At 41.8% G+C, this 18,276-nt stretch overlaps 1 protein-coding gene across 1 annotated transcript in view; it reads left to right on the top strand.

Moving 5' to 3' along the window:
- The window catches only part of Tet2 (tet methylcytosine dioxygenase 2), an 85,928-nt gene that overhangs the window by 13,785 nt on the left and 53,867 nt on the right, over positions 1-18,276 (top strand). Inside the window, exon 2 of the mRNA XM_042701666.1 lies at positions 15,584-15,731. The gene's annotated coding sequence lies outside the window, so the exon portion shown is untranslated. The remainder of the gene's footprint in view (positions 1-15,583; positions 15,732-18,276) is intronic.

Here is an 18,276-nt window from a genome sequence, read left to right as displayed (position 1 = left end):
TTTCTCCTCAATCCTTTGTTGAACAGACAGTCATATGACTCTGCACTGAAAATACTCAGAAATTGATTAAAGCTGTAAGTTAATGCATTTTCACAACAGACACACACACACACACACACACACACACACATACATACACACACACAGAGGAAGATGTGGTGGGATATTTAAACCTAACTTTTGTTTGATGATACTTTAGTTTCCTTTGATGGGACCAGCATGATACATTAAGCATCAATTTATTTGCTAGACTAGCAGTTGTCTATATTATAAAATATTAAATGACAGGTTGAATATTAAAGATGTGTAATGGGGCAATTTGAGGCTGTTTATCCCTTTTCAGCGTGTGTGTGTGTGTGTGTGTGTGTGTGTGTGTGTGTGTGTGTGTGTGTGTGTTAGGGAGTTGAACTTTTCAAATTTTTCAAAGAACTTGAAGATGCATGGAATGTGTAGGGTCTTTGTATGAACTCTTTTTGCATGGTCTGTGTAGAAAACAACTTGGGGAACCAAATAAAGCCACATACACAGATGCTAACAGCTGGCATTATGATTTGATGATGTTAAGATTGGGTCTTCAAGAAAGAGGTTCGGGTTATTCTTGGGCCAGCCCATGAGATTTAGCACAGTGCTTTCATGCTCTTGTGCTCCTCCAAAACTCAGACTCCTAGTGTTTTAGCAATGGAGGGAGAGTTCTGTGTCCCCCAAGCTGTTTAGTGACTTGGTTCTTTGATTACTGCTACAGAATAAAAAAAAAAAAACAAAAAAACCAGACTGTAGTTAATTTGATGGGAGACTGAGGGGGTGTGGGGGGAGGGGAAGAGTAGTAGATGCCTAAGGCAGGTTTTCTACCCTCTTTACTTATTTTAAACTCTTCATTTGAACTTTGGTACTTTGAACTTAAAATAGTAGCATATACACGGGACTGTGAGTAAGCAGTTTAGTATTCAGGCACTGAGGAGACAAAGTCCTGAAGACTGTTGATCTTCTAACCAGCTGACTCAAGCTTTTTCAGATGCTCACCTAGTAAGTTAACCATCACTAGCTCATCTAGTAACTTAGCCATCTCAAATATTGTTGCTATCTATTTCATAGGAACTGATAGTTGGAGTTAGAACTATATTTTCTCTTGTTTACAAAGTATTTCGTGCCCATTATTTCTGGGATTTCTTTACTTTTTGCACAGTACTGGGGCTTGAACTCAGGTTCCTCAGGCTTGCTAAGCAAATGTTCAACAACTTTAGCCCCCCCCCCCCCCAGACTTGGAGGTCTAGTGATTTTTCCCTGCCACAGATTCTCCTATCTTTGCTTCTCCAGTAGCTGGGATTATGGTTGTACACCACCACACCTGCTTCTGCTGTATTTCTGAAAAGAAGCCATTCCTATTACATATAGCAATACTTTCTAAAACTACTGCATATATTTGTTTAGAGCTATCTTTGCTGACAAATGAGATTGTGTTTGAGTATATGTCTTCAGTGTAACTGTTCGATTAATGATAAATGAAGAAAAGCTAAGAAACAAATTTGGAAACTATTTAATAAAAGAAAGTAGTGTTCTTGTATCTCCCATAATGAATTCACTAGCAGGCAAGCAAGTGGAGAGCAGAATCTCAGTAACCAAATGTTAGGCTGAGTTGGGATGTTTGGGCCACCTAGCTAAGTCTAAACTGTTATTTCTGGAAATAGATAACTCAGAAAGAGAGATTTCAACTTTTACCATGCACCCAAATAACTCCTTAATATAATTACAGTGTGTCTTTATAACTTTTCTCACAACAGCACATTTAACTTTATTTATTTATTTATTTATTTATTTATTTATTTATTTATTTATTTATTTTGCCAGTCCTGGGGCTTGATCTCAGGGCCTGAGCACTGTCCCAAACTTCTTTTGCTCAAGGCTAGCACTCTACCAATTGAGCCACAGCCCACTTCTGGCTTTTTCTGTTTATGTGGTACTGAGGAATTGAACCCAGGGCTTCATGCATGCTAGGCAAGCACTCTACCATTAAGCCACATTCCCAGCCTGTACATTTAACTTTTTAGAAAAATTAAATAATGTTAGGTTGGACCTTCCTCTCTTTCTGCCTGCCATGTGCAATGTGACATTTAGAATTCTTCACATTCATTTGCCTTCTCTCTCTGCTTTCCATAAACTCTGTATTTTGCATTCCTACTTTATATTGCCTTCTGAGAGCAGGAAATGTAGGTCAGTAGAACACTTGCCTAGCATGAATCATACATGATATTTCCTTTTTATTTCAGTACTGGGGCTTGAACTCAGGGCCTGGGTATTGTCCCTGGGCTTTTTTGCTCAAGGCCTAGTGCTCTACCACTTGGCTACAGCTCCACTTTTAGCTTTTTGGTGGTTAATGGAGGTAGGAGTCTCTTGGACTTTCCTGCCTAGGCTAGCTTCACACCAGGATCCTCAGATCTTAGTGTCATGCATAGCTAAAATTAAAGGTGAAAGCCAATAGTGCCCAGAAAATACACTGATTATTAATTCAGGAGGCTAAGGTCTGAGGATCATGGTTTGAAGTCTAGGCAGACAAGTCTGAGAGATTCAACTCCAATTAACCAGCAGAAAACCTGAAGTGGAGGTATGACTCAAGTGATAGGATTCCAGCCTTGAGCAAAAAATGTCTAAGGGACTGTGCTTAGGCACTAAGTTCAAACTCCAGGACTGTTACAAAAGAAATAACAGCAACCACCACCACCACATATAAGGCAAGTAGAGGAGGTGGTAGATGATATACAGGCAATAGTAGGCTTAATTCAATCGCCCTTCTTCTAGTGGCCATAATACTTCAAAGGCTACAAGTCATATTTTGTACTTTTCCTTACAGTATTCAACTTGCAAATATTTTGTCTGGTTTATTCAAGGATTTTCTCCCTTATCTCTGCATTTGAGAAGTAAGAGCGTGCAATAGAAAGTTATTTGTAGTCAGCTGTTAACTTAGATGATTAATGTTTCCTCTGACCTGCTTTCTGATAACGTATGACTTCATTCATGGCAGTGGAGCTGTCTTGTGTCCCCTGACCTGGCATAAACCTAGAGTGTTGAGTCACTGCAGTGGCATTTGCTGGAGAAAAGATTGACATCCCCCGGAAGACAGTTCACAGTGAAATCCTCTACAGCAGCTGTGTCCCTAGTGAGACCTGGCTAAGTGTGTCCCTCCATTAAGTTCCCTAGTACTGCTCATCACTCCTCAGAGAAGAGACATTTTTCTAACATGCACAGTAGCTGGCTTTTTCAACGTCTGCTGAGTTGCAATCCTAATGGTTGTTCATTTGTTTGCTTCCCCTCTCTTCTTTAGATGGTTTCTTCTGAGAGGTTCTAATAGTTGATGCCTGGCTAGTCTTACTAGAGATCTCTTTTAGAAATGATGCTTTCTCTGTCTCCAAGTGAACAGAGTTAGGCTGGGAATGTGACTTAGTAGTGATAGAGTGCTTGTCTAGCATGCATGAAGCCCTGGGTTCGAGTCCTCAGTACCACATAAACAGAGAAAGCTACAAGTGGTGCCGTGGCTCAAGTGGTAGAGTGCTAGCTTTGAACAAAAGAAGCTCAAGGACAGTGTCCAGGCCCTGAATCCAAGCCTTAGGACTGGTGAAAGAAAGAAAAGAAAGGAAGGAAGGAAGGAAGGAAGGAAGGAAGGAAGGAAGGAAGGAAGGAAGGAAGGAAGGAGGCAGGGAAGGAGGGAGGGACGGAAGGGAGAGAAGGAGGGAGGGAAGGAAGGTAGGAAGAAAGGAAGGGGAGGGAGGGAGGGAAGGGAGAAAAGGGGAGGAAGGGAGAAAAGGGAAGGAAGGAAGGAAAGTTAGGTGTTATATTTTTCCCCTCAGTTCTTACCTAAAGCTATTGATAACACTTCTAATATTGAATGCCCATGCTTTTGTGTGTGTGTGTGTGTGTGTGTGTGTGTGTTTGAGGGAGAGAGACAGAACTGAATTCAGCAGCACTTTGTGCTTGCTAGGCAAGTGGTCTTCCAATTAGCCTAACCCCCCACCCCATGCTTGTGCTTTTTTTTAAAAAAAAATTAGAGTCAACTTGACACCAAGACCTTTTCCAGACCAGCCTCTGAAGACAGTGGCTTTTTCCCAAACTTCAGTTTGTGCAGTGATGATTTTAAAAAATAGCGATTGTATTCTTTAGTCAAAGAATAATTTCTCTACATTCCAAAATATCAATCTTGTTTGTTTATGTGTTTGTTTTCTTTCATGCTGGTACTAGAGCTTGTACTAGAGGGCCTCATGCTCTTGCTTAGCTTCTTTGCTCAGGGCTAGCTTTTCATCTTGAACTGGCTTTTTGCTCGTTACTAGAGATGAGAGTTTCACAGGCCATCAGGCTGGCTTCAAAATGCAATCCTTAAATCTCAGCCTCCTGAGTAGCTAGGATTATAGGTGTGAGCCACCAGCACCCGGCATCAGTCATTTTTAATTACAAATTGTCGCATGCCTAGCTTTATTTTCAGGATTGTACTTTTTTTTTTTTACATTACTAGAATATGAACTCACTGCTTTGCACTTCCTACTCAGTTGCTTTACAACTTGAAACATGCCTGCAAATCTATTTGTTTTATTTTGCAAATAGTGTGTGAGTCGGTAGTTCACGCCTGTAACCCTAGCTACTCAGGAGGCTGAGATCTGAGGATCACGGTTCAAAGCCAGGCAGAAACGTCTGCGAGACTCTTATCGCCATCCAATAAACTACTCAGAAAACCGGAAGTAGTGCTGTGGCTCATGTGGTAGAGTGCTAGCCTTGAGCTGAAGAGCTAAGGGACAGCACCCAGGCCCATAGTTCAAGCCTCACAACCCACAACAACAACAAAAATAGTGTGTCCAGGCCTGCCTGAACCATGATCCTCGGATTTATGCTTCCCACATAGCTGTGATGACAGGTGAGTAATAGCACATACCATTTATTGGTAACTTTTTTTTTCTTTTGCCCCTACTGGCTTCCAACCTCTATCATCCCTAAATTTCTGCCTCCCAAGCAGTGGATTACAGGCCTGAGCTACCTCAAATTTTCTGTTTTAAATTATAAATTATATAGTTTCTTCTTCTTCTCCTCCTTCTTCTTTTTCTTCTTTCTATTTCTCCTCTTTCTCCTCTTGCTTCTCCTCCTCCTCCTCCTCCTCCTCCTCCTCCTCCTCCTCCTCCTCCTCCTCCTCCTCCTCCTCCTCCTCCTCTTCTTCCTCCTCCTCCTCCTCCTTCTCCTCCTCCTCCTCCTCCTCCTCCCCCCCTTTCTCCTTCTCCTCCTCCTCCTCCTCCTCCTTCTTCACCAGTCCTAGGCACTGTCCTTGAGCTTCTTTTGCTCAAGGCTAGCACTCTACCACTTGAGCCATAGCGCCACTTCTGCTTTTTCTGTGTATGTGGTACTGAGGAATCGAACCCAGTGCTTCATGCATGCTAGGCAAGCACTCTACCACTAAGCCACCTTCCCCTCCCATATATAGTTTCTTTTAAATTACGTTTACTTGTTTATTTCAGAGCTTATTTTTCTGTCCTTTAGATTTGCATGACACTTGAAGAAATGCTACAATATGAATATTTTCTACCATTTAATTTTTGTTTATTTTTGTGCCAGTACTAGGGCTTGAAATCAGGGCCTCCCATTCTTGCTTGGCTTTTTTATTCAAGTTTGGAACTCTTACTTCTTGAACCATACCTCTACTTCTGACTTTTTGCCAATTTATTGGAGATAAGAGTCTCTTGGCCTTTTTTTTTTTTTTTTTTTGTCAGTCATGGGCCTTGAACTCTGGGCCTGGGCGCTGTCCCTGCACTCTTCAGATCAAGGCGAGTGCTCTACCACTTGAGCCACAACGCCATTTCTAGTTTTAGTGGTTTTATTGGAGATAAGAGTCTCACAGATGTTCCTGTCCAGGCTGGCTTTGAACCAGGATCCTCAGATCTCAGCCTCCTGAGTAGCTAGGATTACAGGCATGAGCCACAGGCTCATGGCTTCTCATGGCCTTTTCTGCCTGGGCTGGCTTTGAACCTGGATCTTCAGAGCCCAGCTTTCTGAGTAAAGCCCAGCCTTCTGAGTATGTAGGGTTAGAGGTGTGAGCCATTGTCATCCAGTTTCTACCACTTACTTCCATTTATTCAATCCTTACATTCTCATAAATATTGCCCTTTTATCTTTCTATGTAACTCAGTCTTAACACTTACACCTCAACGCTAAAGCTGCTTGCCTTTACCTCACATTCCAGAAAAGCACATTTAAAAATAAATCCTCTGGCTGGATGCCCGTGGCTCACGCCTATAATCCTAGCTACTCAGGAAGCTGAGATCTGAGGATCTCCGTTCAAATCCAACCTGGGCAGAAAAGTCCGTGAGACTCTTATCTGCAATAAACCACCAGAAAATGGGAAGTGGCACTGTGGCTCTAGTGGTAGGGTGCTAGCCTTGAGCTGAAGAGCTGAGCGACAGTGCCCAGGCCCAGAGTTCAAGCCCCATAACCACCACCCCCCCAAAAAAATCCACTGATTCAATACATCATAATTATACACACATGTCTTTCTACCTGTTAGATTTCCAAGGCCATAAGGTTTCCCCCAGTTCTTTGTAAATTGTGATTTCAGTACTCTTTGTCCACATCTTATGATTTTTCTCTTTAGTATGTAAATCCTCTCTTTAGTCAAAATTAATGCTCTTAGAGAAGATTTCCACTTCCTGGGAATTGCTTGGTGATTTTTTACTGTGCCATGTGTGTCAAAGCATCACGGCCCAAACAGTGACACACTTGTACTCTTCCATGTCATAGGAATTGGGGGACAGCCAACTCTTATTTTGGTTCCTACAACAGAGATTGCTAGGTAACTTTAATCCCTTTCAACAAAGGATCATCAACAACAACTAATCCCCACTTTCTTCAGATTGAGGGATCCTACTTTGAAGATGTGCCAAATAAAAGTGATTGAAAGCATTTTTTTAATGTACAGTGATAGAGAGACCTTATCCAACATCCAAACAAGTGGATATTTCTAACTTACACTTCATTTCTAGTTTTTAATTTTCATTTTTTTGTGCTAGCATTGGGGCTTGAACTGAGGGTGGGTCTGGGTGCTGTCCCTTAGCCTTTTCTGCTTAAGGCTTAAGCTCTGCCACTTGAACCACACCTCCACATCTGGGCTCTTAGTGGCTAATCAGAGATGAGAGACTCTTGGATTTTCCTTTCCTGGTAGAAATGAAAGCTCAATCATCAGAGCTCAGCCTCCTGAGTAGCCAGGATAGTCAGTCACATGGTTCTTTTTTTTTTTGTCAATGGTGGGGTTTGAACTCTGGGTTTGGGCGCTGCCCCAGTACTTTGAGCTCAAGGCAAGCGCTCTACCGCTTGAGCCACAGCGCCACTTCTGGCTTTCTGGAGTGTGTGTGTGTGTGTGTGTGTGTGTGTGTGTGTGTGTGTGTGTGTGTGTGTGTGTTAGAGATAAGAGTTTCACGGACTTTTCTGCCAGAGCTGGCTTTGAACCGCAATCCTCAGATCTCAGCCTCCAGAGAAGCTAGCATTATAGGCGTGAACCACCAGTGCCTGGCTGCTTTCTTCTTCTTCTTTCCTTCTCCTCCTCCTCCTCCTCCTCCTCCTCCTCCTCCTTCTTCTTCTTAGGAAAAATTTACTGCGAAACAAATCCCCTTTCTATACATTGAAAAGCAAGTAATCTCTAAAGTGGGAATTACTTACCTTCAGCCCCCTCCACCCCCAGGCTTGTTTTTATTGACTTAAAGACTTCTAGTCTTACGTCCCTCCCCTGGGTAAGCTTTTGGGACCTAATCCCTGTCTCTGGGCTACAGAGATGTATAGAATTACATTTGACTCCTAGGACTTAGCTTCCTTGTTTAGGGTAGGGGAGTTAAAGCTCTGTAGTTACTGGAACAGTTTGTGGTTCCACCTTAAGCTGGAATGCGGCCTGTTGTGAGGAGTATAGAACCCTGGAGGTGACATTGCCAATGACCTTGGTGGGCCACTTGGCCTGTGGGAATATTGGAAAGTTTAATTGCAGTATTTTCTTTCTGAGACCTGGTGATCCCTTAAATTTTAGGCTCCTTCTGCCTTCTCCATCATTCCTGTGTCATTGCTATGTTTATTTTCTTCCCCTCCTTTTAGGACTCAAGATGCTGAATCTTTCAGGGAATAGTAAAGCAGTCTTTAGCTACTTTCTGCTTGTCCTGAATGAGGAATTTATTGTGCTTGGTTTCTGTCCATGGGAAAGCTGGGACTGCTGGGACTCAGGTCATGCATGATCCAGGGGCCCTTGTAGAAGGGGTACATCCTTAGGAGATGGTGAACAGGGGGAGTTGTGTACAAGGAGGAGGAGCTATGATTATGCCACTATTTCCTTCCCCCTCCCTCCCTTCTGTTGTGGGGCCTGAACTCTGGGCCTGGGTGCTGTCCCTCAGCTCTTCAGCTCAAGGCTAGCACTCAACCACTTGAGCCACAGCACCACTTCCAGCTTTTTCTGCTTATGTGGTGCTGAGAAATCAAACTCAGGGACTCATGCATGCAAAGCAAGCACTCTACCACTGAGCCACCTTCCCAGCCTTATGCCACTATTTCTTAATTCATAAAAAGTCAGGCTGCATGTTGGTGGCTTTCTTTCCTTGACAGTGGTGAACTCCATTGCTCAATGACATCTTTCTATTTACTCTACCCTTATCTCCTGCATCAGCATTTCCTCTCTCCACTGAATCCTTCCACTAATGTACAAGCCTGTCATTATTTTCCCTACCTTAAAAATAATCCTGGCTGGGTGCTAGAGGCTCATACCTGTAAGCTTAGCTCTTCTGGGGGCTTTGATCTGAGGATCTCAGTTCCAGCCAGTTGATTGAGGAAAGTCTGTGAGACTCTTATCTCCAGTTAGCCACCAAGAAGCCGAAAGTGGAGGTGTGGCTTAAGTAGTAGAGCAGTAACCTTGAGCAAATAGCTCACGGATAATGCCTAGGCTCTGAGTTCAAGTCTCACGACCGGCCCCAAACAAATGGAAATCTAATGTGGTAATGATTATTATTTCATGAAAAAATTATATTGTAACTCTGTTTAGAAGTATTCATTTGGATTTCTCAATCATTTGCATGATTTTCAAACCCTAACTATGATTAAATTGGTGCGCGCACATGCGCGCAAACACACACACACACACACACACACACACACACACAGTTGAGATAGGTTCTTACTGTATATCCTAGGTCAACCTTTATTACATGATTTTCCTGTCTCATCTTTGCCATGCCTGGCTGAATTTACAACCTTTTTGTACTTAGTGGAGAAATACATTTAGAATTTTCTTGTCTTAAGCAGAAATGATATTTAATTGTTTTGGCCACTTGTCATACTGCCTTCCATTTTATGCAAGTTTAATAACAAATTACTATGTATTGTTTTCATGTGTAATTTTGAAGTTGTCTTTTCTTTGTCGGTCATGGGGCTTGAACTCTGGGCTTGGGCGCTATCCCTATGCTCTTCAAGGTGAGCGCTCTACTGCTTGAGCCACAGTACCACTTCCCGTTTTCTAGGGTTTATTGGAGATAAGAGTCTCAAGGACTTTCCTGCCCAGGATGGCTTTGAACGGCGATCCTCAAATCTCAGCCTCCTGAGTAGCTAGGATTATAGGCGTGAGCCTCGGGCGCAAGGCTAATTTTAAAGATTTTTATTAGCATACATTTCTTGTACAAGGTGGGTTTCATGGCACCATCTCTATATATGTATACAATGTGCCCAATCAAATGATCCCCCCTATCACTGGCTACTGTCCCTCTTTGTCCTAAAACATTTTTAACTGGTTTTATTGTTCTATTTGCATACATACATATAAAATATTCAATGATCTTCACCCTCATTCAGTGTCTCCATTCTCCCTACTCGTGAGTACTTACTCCAAAGAGAATCTGTTTTTCTCTTCTATCATTCTTTTTTTAAGCGTATATTAATTGTGTCAAGGAGGGGTGGCCATGGTATGTACTTATGAACTATGTTGATTGGTTGATTGAGTTTGAACTCAAGGTCCTGGGCTCTCACTTGGTTTTTTGGATCAAGACTGCCATTCAGTCACTTGACCCACAGCTCCACTTCCAGCTTTTGGCTCATTATTTGGAGATAAGGGATCTCTCAGATTTTTCTGTACCAGACTGGCTTCAAACCACAATCCTCAGGTCTCCTTCTTCTAAGTAGCTGGGATTACAGGCATGAGCCACCAATGCCTGGCTTTCTAATTTTTTTAAATATTTTTATTTTTATTTTGGTCAGTCATGGGGCCTAATCCCTGGGCCTTCGCGCTGTCCCTGAGCTCTTCAGCTCAAGGCAAGCGCTCTACCACTTGAGCCACAGCACCACTTCCGGCTTTTTTCTTTTTGCTTATGTGGTGCCGAGGAATGGAACCCAGGACCTCATGCATGCAAGGCAAGCGCTCTACCACTGAGCCACCTTCCCAGCCCTGGCCTTCTATTTTAATCAGAACCATCACCTCTATTGCACTCTCTTGGCTAGTATTTGAAAGTTTAACCTCATGCTTCCATTTTAATCTATTTATTTTGCATCCTTTTCTCGTGTAAGTTTCAAGGTTTTAAAAAAATGTTTTATCTTCAGATTTTCTTCCTGCTACCAGATGTCTTTTATCCTGCTGCTCTCTTTTTTCCAACATGTGGTAGATTCAAAAAGTAACTGTTTCTTAATGACTTCTTTCCCCTCTTCTGTAGGAATCATGCAAAAAACTAGAGCTCATCAGCTGCAGGCACATGAGAGTTTGGCAGTGGTGGTAGTCATTGTAGCTGGTAATTCTGCTGTTCTAAGCCACAGTGGCTAACTTTTCTTCCCGTGACTCTCTCTCTCTCCCACGGACTAAAATAATTCTAGGCCTCTAGGTTGCCTCTAGGACTCCCTCCTACAACCATGTTATCTGTGCTTCACTTTGACAGATGTGAAGTATTTTGGCTATCTTTGGTGTGTGGAAAAAGGGGTGTCATTTACTCGTTATTAACTGGTGTTTTACTAAAGTGCTTCTATTTGTGATAGAAGTATTTTAACTTCATGTTCATTTTACTTCCCATTTTCCAAAATGTGTAATTCATTTTAACCAATACAGATAAATATAGGGCCAGAGTTTTCCTACATATTTTCAAGTGCTTTTGTAAATTCTTTTCTCTTATGCCTTTTTATTGGAAATGAGATTTGGTGGAATCATTTCTTTTAATTTTTTTCTAATGAAAGTTCCAACAATATTGTTTTTGTTTTGTTTTATTTTTTTTTTTTGGGTCCGGTCGTGGGGCCTGAACTCTGTGCCTGGGCTCTGTCCCTCAGTTCTTCAGCTCAAGGCTGGTGCTCTACCACTTGAGTCACAGTGCCACTTCTGGATTTTTTCTTTTTGCTTATGTGGTGCTGAGGAATCGAACACAGGGCCTCATGCATGCAAGGCAAGTGCTGTACCACTGAGCCACCTTCCTAGCTCTCCAACAACATTGTATCTGAAGTGACTGATGCTTTGAAGAGACACGCAATGGGGAGCTCTCATAGCAGAGGGGAGAAAGGAGAATGAGGTCACTCATGACGATTTCCCGTTTGTCATGGAAGGGTTTGGTGGCTTTTGATCAATGAAAGGTCCATCTTCTAAAAATAACTAATTTTAGACTCCACGTACATGTCCCTATACAAAACTGTGTGTAGCTTGTATACATGTAACACTACAGGTTGAGTGACAGGATTTTTTAAAAATTACTTAACAGTAGTTAGGAGGGAAATCAATTTCATTGGTATGCATGTATGTGTGTGGGAATGTGATGGTGCTGGGGCTTGACTTCAGGGTATTGTGCTTTCTTTCTCTTATTGTAGCTGGGTGCCAGTGGCTCATGACTGTAATCCTAGCTACTCAGGAGACTGATTGCTGAGGACTGTGGATCACAATCAGCTCCTGCAGAAAAGTCTGTGAGACTTTTATCTCCAATAAACCACCAGAAAACCAGAAGTGAAGCTGTGGCTCAAAGAAGTAGAGCACTAGCCTTGGGTAAAAAGAGCTCAAGGACAATTGCCCAGGCCGGGAGTTCAAGCTCCATGACTGACATTCAATCAATCAATAAATATAGTAGGAAGTAGATATAACTTTTTGTTTGTTTGGAGGTTTTTGATTGGCTGGTTCTTTTTTTTTTTTGGTGGGTCGTGGGGCTTGAACTCTGGGCCTGGGCACTGTCACTGTGCTCTTCAGCTCCAGGCAAGTGCTCTACCGCTTGAGCCACTGTGCCACTTCCGGTTTTCTAGTGGTTTATTGGAAATAAGAGTCTCACGGACTTTCCTGCCTGGGATGGCTTTGAATCGCGACTCTCAGATCTCAGCCTCCTGAGTAGCAAGGTTTACAGGCATGAGCCAACAGTGCCCGGCTTTTGGTGGGTTCTTTTGAGATGGGTTTTGCTATATAGCCCAAGCTAGCTTAAAACTCATGACCCCCCCTTACTTAGATTCTTGAAAACTGGAATTACAGACATGTACTGCCAAGCCTGGGTAGATACTCCCTTGTATGTGTGTATGTGTGCAAGTGTACCAGTCCTAGGGCATGAACTCAGGGCCAGGATGCTCTCTTTGCACTTTTTCACTCAAGGCTAGTGGTCTACCACTTGAGCCACATCTCCATGTTTGGCTTTTTGGTGGTTAATGGGAGATGAAAGTCTCCTGGATTTTCCTGCCTGGGCTGATTTTGGGCTGCAACCTCAGCTTTCAGCCCCCTGAGTAGCTAGGATTATAGACATGAGCCCCTGGCATGCTGCTAGATACTACCTCTTAAAAACAGTGAAAAGTTAATGAAGATAAAATTAAAGGAGATTCCACTTAAAAGGGAAAAACATCTCTCTAGGAACAGTACTAACTCAGAAAGATTACAATTTCTTGTAGTTTCGATCATTCAGTTTCAAAAAATGTTTATGTGTTTGGTTTGAAAGCTACTTTTTTTTGGGGGGGGGGAGGGGTCCGATTGTGGGGCCTGAACTCTGGGCCTGGGACTGTTCCTCAGCTCTTCAGCTCAAGGCTAGTGTTCTACCACTTGAGCCACAGCGCCACTTCCGTTTTTTTTTCTTTTTGCTTATGTGGTGCTGAGGAATCAAACCCAGGGCCTCATGCATGCAAGGCAAGTGCTCTACCACTGAGCCATCTTCCCAACCCCTAAAAGGGACATTTAAATTTGCTCACAGATTTCCATTCTCAAAACTCCTCCCAATAATGGCTCTTATCTTAACCCCTCCCTTTAGCAGTTATCCTTCATGCTTGTCCTGAGATGGGTGGGTTTCTTTTTCTTTTTTCTTTTTGTCAGTTGTGGGACTTGAACTGTGGGCCAGGGCTCTGTCCCTCAGCTCTTCAGCTGAAGGTTAATGCTCTACCACTTGAGCCATAGCACCACTTCCAGTTTTCTGGTGGTTTATTGGAGATAAGAGTCTCAAGGATGTTCCTGCCTGGGCTGGCTTTGAACTGTGATCCTTAAATCTCAGCCTCCTGAGTAGCTAGGATTACAGGCTTCAGCTACCAGTGCCCAGCCTCCAGATGGGTTTTTTAGAGATCCCTTTAACTCCCAATCTATCTAGTCAAGGAAGGGGAAATTCAGTGAATAAGCTGGATAATATTGCTTTGAATTAATTTTCTTAAAAAATATTCCCTAGTGTGTGAGTCAACATGAATTTTTTTTCTTTTTCTTTTTCTTTTTGCCAGTCCTGGGGCTTGAACTCAGGGCCTGGGCACTGTCCCTGAGCTTCTTTTGCTCAAGGCTAGCACTCTACCACTTGAGCCACAGTGCCATTTCTGTCCTTTTCTGTGTATGTGGTACTGAGGTATTGAACCCAGAGCTTCATGCATGCTAGGCAAACACTCTACCACTGAGCCACATTCCCAGCCCCTGTATTCTATTTTTTTTTTTTTTTTAATGAACCCAGGACCAGGTCTTTGTCCCTTAGCCTTTTCTACTTAAGGCTTGAACCACAAGTCTACTTCTGGCTTTTTGGTAGTTAATTGGATATAAAAGTCTCATGAACTCTGATTAGCCACTTTGCATATGGACATTATTTTGTATATGATTATTTATAATACCTAAACCTTCAACCATTTCTCACTTACCAAAATGAATCCAATTAAAAAGGTAAAGATAGCAAGTATTGGTAAGAATTTGAAAAAATTGAAACCTAATAAATGACTGTTGGGAACTAAAAACATTACAACAAAGTTGTCTGGGTTAAAAGATTAAACATTCCAGGGTTTGAACTAATGATTTTCAACCACAGTGGCGCTACACAATCACCTGGGAAATGAGGCTTCATATGATCCCAGCAAATCAGAATCGCCAGATAAAAGGTCTCAGCTTTACATCATGTAATACTATGATCACTTAGGCTAAAGACCATGGCTTTCCACAGAAGAAATAAGATAAGCCAATGGTTCCCAAGCCTAGTTATAATTGCCATCATGATGTGAGGGACAGAGAGATCCTCTGGGCATTGAAAATTTCTCTCCATCTATTAGATGATATTATTATAGGTGCATTTAAGACTGTCATTCCTTTAAGAAAGATCCTCTGACCTTAATTACTTAATTAATGTATGAATTTGTTTATTTAGTTCTGGTCCTGGGTCTTGAATTTCAGGGCCTGGGCACTGTCCCTGAGCTTTTCTTTTTTACTTTTTTTTTTATTGTCATTATAAAAGTGATGTACAGAGGCATTACAGTTACATAAGTCAGGTAATGAGTACATTTCTTTGGGGACAATGTCACCCCTTCCCTTGCTCTTTCCCAGTTTTTCACTCCCAGTCTTACCCACAAGTTGTATAGTTTATTTCCTTGAGCTTTTTTTGTTTTTGTTTTTCACTCAAGTCTAGTGCTATGCCACTTGAGCTAACAACTCCATTTCCAACTTTTTGGGGGGTAGCAAACTGGAGATAAGAGTCTCATGGACTTTCTTGCCTGTGCTAGCTTTGACCTGTGATCCTCAGATCTCAGCCTCCTGAGTAGCTAGGATTATAGGCATGAGCCATCTACACTTGACAACTTTAAATGTTTTTAACAGCCAGCAGTATAATGGCTATATTCAGTTGTAGACATCTGAACTCTTTTTTAAATACATCTGTATTGTAAAAATACTGTACAGAGGGGTTACAGTCTCATGAGCAAGGTCATGAGTACATTTCCCATCAAGCATTGTTACCTCCTCCTTTGTTTTTTCCCTACCATCCCTTCCCTCCCACCTCCACAACTACACTCCCCCCTCCTCCCCTTCCCCACCTCAATTGTAAAGTTCATTTTCAATATAGTGTCTTGTACATCTCATTGTTACCTGTGTCCCTATTTCAACATTTTGTTTTTCCCCTTTCCCTCCCCAAGCTAGAGAAGTGTATATGCAGGGCACCAACATCAAATACAGTGAAAACAGGGGTTATACCATGGGGAAGGAACATACAAAGAAACAAAAAAATTCACATGGTACATTATAAATATGTTAGAAACAATAGCAAGAAAGAGAAAAAAATCACTTGACATCTGAACTCTTTTGAACTAGTCATCGTATCTTTTGGCACAAGTGTATCAGATGTGTTGGTCCTTGCTGCACACTGACATACTCTGTCTCTTCCAGGCTGGCAGACTTTCCGCAGCAAACCTCCCAGGATTATCCATGTACCCTTGCTCCTGTTGAGCCTGCGCACTCGGAAGCAGGAGATGGGTCCATTCTCAGCCAATAGGACATGATCCAGGAGGAGCAGTGAGGAAGAACAGAGCTGCTGGTAAGGCATTGGAACCACAGGTGCTCGTATTGCAATATAAGTATCTTTCAGTTGAATGGGTAATCTCTCTCCCAACCCTCTACTCTTTGTTTCTCTCCCTGGTACCTGTATTATCTAAATTTAGGATACAAGGACTAGATTTTAAGATAAATGAATTCTGTTGTCTGTTGTTGTTTCTTATTTTGATTTGAGACTGAGACTTGAACTCAGTATCTGATACTTGCTGCCACTCTATGACTGAGCTAAACCTCCAACCCCATGAATTCTGATTTCTTTGTGTGCTGACTTTGATGTCTATCTGGATTTTTTAGATGAAAGGAAGGTTTTCATCACATTCTTAATGCCTATGACTTTTTTTTAACAAAATAAGGAGCATTCAAATATAACTGCAAGCATAGAGAAAAGTAATCTCTATAATAATTGTCACTGTATTTCTGTGTACAGTTTTTCTTTTGGGGAGAGGTACTGGCACTTGATCTCAGAACCTGGAGCTCTTACATATCTGTTTCTGCTCTAGTTTGGTTTTCTACCATTTGATCCATTTCACACCTCTACTTCCTGCTTTTTTTCTTGTTAATTGGAGATAAGAGTCTCTGTGAGTTGTCTGCCCAGGCTGACTTTACACTGTGATCCTCAGATCTCAGCCTCTTCAGTAGCTAGCATTACTGGAATAAGCTACTGGTGCCTGGCTCTCTGTACAGTTTTAAAATCACTTCCAGTCTATTTGCCTCAATCTCATTAAGGACCAAATAAGTTTAGTGGCTTATCTGACAGGAAGCCTTGTAGCTTAGTCCAGGCAGCCAGGTTTCATGACAATTTGGCTTTGGAGTAAAGTATAGAATGATAGTTTTTTGTTTGTTTGTTTGTTTTTGTTGGTTGAGGGGCTTGAACTCTGGGCCTGGATGTTGTCGCTTAGCTCTTCAGCTCAAGGCTAGTGCTCTACCACTTGAGCTACAGCGCCACTTCCAGTTTTCTGGTGGTTTATTGGAGATAAGAGTCTCAAGGACTTTCCTGCCCACGCTGGCTTTGAACCAGCTTCTTTAGTAGCTAGGATTACAGGTGTGAACCAATGGTGCCTGGCTAGAATGGCAGTTTGGGAGAGTCTATATAATGTTTCATACAACTTTTTTTTTCTTTTCTTTTTTGCCAGTCCTGGGGCTTGAAGTCAGGGGCTGGGCACTGCTCCTAAGCTTCTTTTGCTCAAGGCTAGCACTCTACCACTTGAGCCATGGTGCCACTTCTGGCTTTTTCTGTGTATGTGGTGCTGAGGAATGGAATCCAGGGCTTCATGTATGGTAGGCAAGCACTCTACCACTGAGCCACATTCCCAGCCCTCATACAACTTTCTAAAAATACACAATCCAGGTAGTTTTTAAAACTAATATTAATGAAGACTCATTTGCTCTGAATACCACTTACCTGCTAATTATGAGACTATTTTCATTTATGTACATGTAATACTCATGGTGATGACAATTAAAATGAATTCTGCCATATATATATATATATATATATATATATATATATATATATATATATATACACACCTTTGCCTGTACTATGAACCAGCTAAGAAGTGATAGGTGTACTAGAAAAAAGAAACAGAAGTTAGACTGAATAAACATAAATCATTGGGATGTTTTTTTTCTTTTTGTCACTCTCAGTTTCATCGAATCTTGTTTATGCCTTCAGCACAACAGATCTTCTAAAAAACCGTGTAGCTCTAATCTCTGCCCTCATTCCCAAGGCTTGAGACCATAAGTATTCATTCTGCCATTTGATACTTCTTAGAGGCTGACCTAGTGCTGAAAACCCTTCCAGTGTGTCCTTACTTCAACTCCCATGATTGGATGGGGCTTGGATGAGGCCAGTGTTCACAGGGCAAGCGCTTCTGCCTAGATTACCTCCACTCGGAATTGTAAGTCACAGCGAGGCAAAGAGACCGCACCACAGTCGTAACTCGCAGAATGAAAATTTTCCCCTCGCATGTTAATGTTTTCACAGTAAGCACTGTTACTGAAAATAGACTTCCTTTTTCCCCTCTCATGCTGGAAAGTCTTAGGTAATTATGAATAAAGCATTCTTTACTTTTCCTCCTGCTCTAATCATGGCTTTCCTATACAATGTGGGTGAGGACTCTGTTCTTGTCTTTTCCCTGAGAACTGAGAACAGATTTTTGAAGATGGAGTTTTTTTTTTTTTTCTCTTTAGTGAAATCATAGCATTACTCAGCTTTCTCTTCTTAGAGGTGAATGGTAGTTAAGGAAAGAAATGGAAAAGTTTATAGAAAAAAGGTAAGATAACTAATAAGGAGGAGAAGAGATTAAAATATTCACTGCTTTGGGGAAAAAGATTTTTACAAGTACCTTTTTGAAAAGTTTTTTTTTCCCAAGCCCCTCCCACCTTGAATCTTATTTTACATTTAGTTTTTACAGTTGGAGAAACTCAGCCTAGGGCTGAATTTCAGTAGTAAATAAACCCAGAGCTTATTTTTAGTACATTTATTAGGGGTGTGTTCTTGGGAAAATTATTTAACTTCTCTAAGC

The sequence above is a fragment of the Dipodomys spectabilis genome, unplaced genomic scaffold (genome assembly GCF_019054845.1).
Source record: "Dipodomys spectabilis isolate Male_0828 unplaced genomic scaffold, ASM1905484v1 ptg000297l, whole genome shotgun sequence".
In the NCBI taxonomy this organism is placed as follows: domain Eukaryota; kingdom Metazoa; phylum Chordata; class Mammalia; order Rodentia; family Heteromyidae; genus Dipodomys; species Dipodomys spectabilis.
The sequence above is the reverse complement of the archived record's forward strand: the minus strand, read 5'-3'. Positions and strand labels throughout refer to the sequence as shown.